This window comes from Gordionus sp. m RMFG-2023, chromosome 2 (assembly GCF_954871325.1).
Source record: "Gordionus sp. m RMFG-2023 chromosome 2, tfGorSpeb1-WG-v2, whole genome shotgun sequence".
NCBI lineage: Eukaryota > Metazoa > Nematomorpha > Gordioida > Chordodea > Parachordodidae > Gordionus > Gordionus sp. m RMFG-2023.
This window is the reverse complement of record NC_088776.1, coordinates 32950364-32955729: the sequence shown is the minus strand read 5'-3', so window position 1 is coordinate 32955729 and position 5366 is coordinate 32950364. Positions and strand designations below refer to the sequence as shown.

The window sequence follows — 5366 nt, the reverse complement described above, 5'->3', positions numbered from 1 at the left end:
AATATATAGATTTAGTCTATGTTCAGCAGTATCATTGTGTTATAATAGTTTATAATAAAAGAATTAATTCTACAGAAATACATTTTATGTGTCTACTCTTTCCCCAAATATTGAAAATTATCCAAGCACAATATATTAGACCTTTACAAAAATAAACACCACTCTTTTATCTCTTTCTTTTTATTCACTCAAATATACATGTTATGTGTATCGTGTTAGCGTGGAGTCATTTTGTGTTATTTTGTGATTAATATATTTTTTTGTTCTCTCTTTCTTTCTTTCTTTCTTTCTTTTTTATTTTTTTGCGCATTCATTCTTTTAATTTTTATTTGTGATTAATATTTTTTGATTTTTTTTTGCGCATTCATTCTTGTGATATATTATAAAAAAATTTGCTATTTTTAAAATTAGAAAAATTATTATTGTTTATTATTATTCATTAATTAAATAGATATATATATATAGAGAGAGAAAAAATAAATAAAAATTATTATTGCGTTTTTTTATATTTTTTTTAAATTCAGTTATATATTTCTGGTTTCTTGTAAAAAAAGGGAAAATAGATAGAACAAAGGTATCAAGTAAGAACATATTTGACTCTGAAAAACATTAATTATAAACAGTATAATTTTTACATTAATATTTAATATTAACATTTAAAATATATTTAGTGTTTTGGCATTTAAAGTATTTAGTATATGACTTTTAAAATAATACATATCTGTAATTTGTGTCTACTCTTTCCCTACAGAGTCCCCTGATTACTCCCCAACGAATCCTCCGATTACTCCACAATGGGTTCCCCCTATTTGTCTCCTATAATTCCCCCTCCCCTTTCTCCATCTCCCCTAAAATTCCCCCGCTCACAACGTACACACATTTGTTATCTCACTTAAATCGAGAAAGATAAATAATTACAAAACTTGTATTAAAAATTTCTACACAGTAGTCAATATACTTCTTTTTTTTATACCCCAAAATTTTTAGATAATTTCATAGTTTCATTAATCAACTTCTAAATTTATTTTTCTTTCATTTCAAAAATCTACATATTTTATAAATTCGTCAACTCATTTAAAAAATTTTCTCCACATGAACAACATCTTATCTATTCTCCCTTTTTTTAAACCAAGAAAAATATTTAACCTTGAATTCATTAATTATTTATTTTTTTTAAAAAAATTATCCAATATTCTGTTATATTCTTATCAATTAACCAAATATACGTTCCAAATTAATTTTTTTTTTATCCCCAAAAATTATTTCCTTTATCAACGATTACAATTCTTTTTTATTCCTTCACGTATTTATTCCAAAATGAAAAGTAAAAATAATATTGAATATCTTTCTCCATTTTTTAAAAATATATTTTATCCTAAATATATTCTTTGAAATCATCATTTTAAGATAACCCCTTTTGTGTAAAGAATATTTTCCTCGCATAATAATATTTATCGTCAATCTTTATCTTGTATTATATATTTTTCTATCTTGGAGCCCACCATTTTGTTTTATTATTTTCTCCTTCGCCTCCGATTTGTTTTTAAACCCATTAGTATTCATCTCACTCCTTTTTTACACACAGCTTTTGGCTTTATTTTCCAACGTTTTTTAAAAAAAATTTCTATCTCTCCTTGTGAACTCGAACATTTTGTTTAATGAAATTTTTTTTTTAGCTTAGCACCACAGCTTCATAAAAAAATAATTCTTCTAGCACTTGCCATTTTTTATTTTTTATTTATATTTAACGTTATTTTATTTCTCAACATTATTCTACATTTTCGCTGCTACATTAGTTTTCGCACTCGTTAATTTAAAATATCGCTCTCGCTAATTTTTAATTTTGGCTCCTACATATATTAGTTCACCCAAGCGCACTATTATATTATTCTCTTTATTCACCAATGCACTATTCATTGAAATCTCTAAATATTTGTCTCGCATGATGATTTTCATTCTTTTATATTCACCCCATAAAAAGGTATAGCTCATTTCTAAACTCGAAACCAATAACTTTTATCTCATTACTTCCCTCGTCGGTGATATATTTTTAATGCAATAATTATCAATATTCTCCTTCATACATTGGCTGCATACAGAACCGTTCCGTTCTGAGGAAATCAAGAAACATAAAAATTTACATCTCTTTCCTCCTTCAGCACTAAATTTTGGCATAACTCTAAATTTCTTCACTTGTATATTTTCACTTATATTTATATATTTCTAATTAATATAAATCCCTGACACACATGTATTTTCTTATAAAATTGTGTGCTCTCTGTTATGTGTATCGTGTTTCTATGTTAAAGTGTGGAGTCATTTATTATAATAATTACGCAGTCATTTTTTTTGGTGATGAATATTTTTTTTGATTTTTTTTGCGCAATCCTTCTTTTATTATATTATTATTAAAAAAGGATTATAAAAAATTGTTATTTTTAGATTAATGATTTATTTAATAAATATATATTATTTTATAATGAGTATAAAAAGGAAAAAAAACGAAATAAAATTGATTTATTGTCTTCCAATTTTTGAGAGATTTATTAATTTTTGCAAGATGTTTGTAAGATTTTTTGGGGCTGTTGAAAAGAAATCAATTAAAAGGTGAAAGAAAAATACGAAGTGATTAATATATTTTAAATATATCAATAAGGTAAAACTAATATTCTTTTTGATAAAAATTTAATAAATTTATGTTAATTAAAAATATTTTGATAAAAAATTTATACTCTCTAAATAATTTATTTCGTTTACTACGATTACACAGTATTTTAGACTTTATTTCCAATAATAATATGCATAATTACTCAAAATTACATTATTTTATTTAAACCAAATTTCGCATCTTTTTTTAAAAAAAATATCATCACATTTTTGCCAAAGCCTTCACAAATATTAACTAAATACACTATAATTTCCCCCATATGTTTAGATAACATTCACCGGTTAAAATATCATTTATTAATGCAACACTATAACTTTCCCGGTAAATCCTGGCCTGGGCGCCATTGTGATAATTATATAATACAAAACTTTACTAGTACAACGCTATTTTTTAACTCACACAATTTACCAACACAACTCTAAAACTAAAAGTAAAAATTTTTCAACGGCTAATTTTACTGGCCAAAAAAAAAATATATCTAAAAAAATTAAAAAAAAACAAAAAGTTATTATATTAATAAAAAATTATGTATCTTTTACACTTTTATGACTCAAATAAATCACGAGTTCTAAAAGTGTTATATAAAATCAGGCCACTATTTATAAATACGCTATATATTAAACAAAATAATTTTTAAAATAAATATATTTTACGTGAATACTAGTAAGCAATATAATTTTAAATAATAATGTAACAACAGTATTTAAATGATAATCCTCAATAATTGGAGAAAACTTTTATTATATAAAATATATGAATACGATAAGAAATAAAACATAACTTAAGATATAAATCATAACTTATATGATTAAATATCCTGATTGGCCTCAAATTTTCTTCTATCGTGGGCAAAATGGCCATAGACCAGTCTGCCTCTATCTCACATATGCAAGCTCTTTGGTCATATATGTGAAAGTTCCTCCAATGGCAAATGCTGGTCCTAGCAATCTAAAGCTAACTACATAAGCGTCAACGGCAGTCTTCTACTAATTTCTTGATCTATTCTAAATTGAGAGCCATGAATATTTAAATTTTATAAAGTTATATAAGACAATGCACATTTACATAAATATTCATATTTTGGTTTTCGAAAAAATTTCGATAAATATTAAACTGCAATTGTGCAATGTCTACGTCATCCGAGACTACTATCAATCAAATTTTAAACATTAGCAAGAAATTAATAGGTTTAGTTTCATCGCGCTACTTTTACAATAATTAATTAAACAAACAAATAAGCGCTAATGAGATAAGATAATCCAAGCGAAACGTGGACTATTTTTATAACTTTCTCATAAAATATTTAAATGCATTATTTATTTCTTATTATATATGTAAAAAATTTATGTTTTTGATTGTGTTTTTGATCATCTGTGGCCTAGTCGGGGAGTGCATTGATTACAATCTGATAAACTTGGGTTCGAATTCAGCATGGCCATTTTTTTTTGAAGCCTCTTTGGAGGTTTCATATTTGAGGAATGATATATAGTAGATCGGACTCAACCATGTGTGATTCTATTAATATATATTAAAAAATATGTGAGTCTTATTATATTACGACAACATTTGGTCGTTGTTTGGCAATCTGACGCGCATTACTAATAGTTTAAAATAAATATTCATATATTCGTTAAAAAAAAAATCGCTAAAGCTAGGTGCCCCCATTTTTGGTATTAATGATAGATCACGTCATTTAAGGTTTCCTATCTTTTCATATTTATACGCTATATTTAAAAATAGATTAAAATAACCTAAATCTAATCTATAGATACTGCTACAACCTCATATCCATATTATCATGCTACCCAAGCCTTACAGGAGAAAGTATCCGCAATTATACAAATTAATATTTTATCTTGATATAAAAAAATATATAACTTCATATAAGTTATTGACAATTTTGGAAAGAGACAAACAAAAAGATGATGAAAGTATGTCATTATTTGTAGTTTATTTTTGAATTTCTTTTATTAGTTTCCAATTTAAAATGTGATCAAAAAATATTTTTTTACTATTTTAGATAAAGAGAATATGGAGAGCAAAATATGCAATCTAATAAATGAAAAGGCATGGGAGGCGTAAAGAATCTGATCTAACAGTTATTGGATTGTCCAGAAAAAAGAAGAAAAATAATCTAATATCTGTAGAAAATATCAAGATAGGAGAAAGTACTATGTTTCATATAAATTATAACTTTTAATATTTAATAGAACAACCTAATTCCCAGGCAGAATTTATCAATTTCATAATAACTAACAATAAAATTCAGGTATTTATATATTTTTTTTATTACCTTATTTTAATTTAGCAAATAGAATTTGAATCAAAAGAAAATATATTTTTTTACCAGAAAATATATTTTTTTACCAGAAAATAAACCCATGGCCTATTCAAATCTTTCAAATATAGAAAAAGCAGTTTAGATTTTATCAAGATTATCAAAAAATTGAAAAACAACAAATTCCATTGCCAAAATATTTTAAAAAAACCATTTTGTGTAAATTGTCTTTAATATAATGATTATATAAATTATATATTTATCTTATATTTATAAATTATATATATATTAATAAAGCTTATTCATGTTTGTCACAATATATTATATTATAAAATTATATTTAAAACATAGTTTTAAAAAAAAACATTGTTAAAATTTATAAAAAACAAGTTTGATTACAAAAAACAAGGTTGGTTTTAA

At 24.3% G+C, this 5366-nt stretch overlaps 1 long non-coding RNA gene across 1 annotated transcript; it reads left to right on the top strand.

Annotated features, from left to right (window-relative positions):
- The first annotated feature begins 4426 nt into the window (after positions 1-4426).
- Positions 4427-4894, top strand: LOC135924978 (uncharacterized). Its single transcript, XR_010571475.1, has 3 exons — positions 4427-4599; positions 4695-4836; positions 4879-4894. It is a non-coding gene; the product is annotated as an uncharacterized LOC135924978 (long non-coding RNA).
- The last annotated feature ends 472 nt before the right edge of the window (positions 4895-5366 follow it).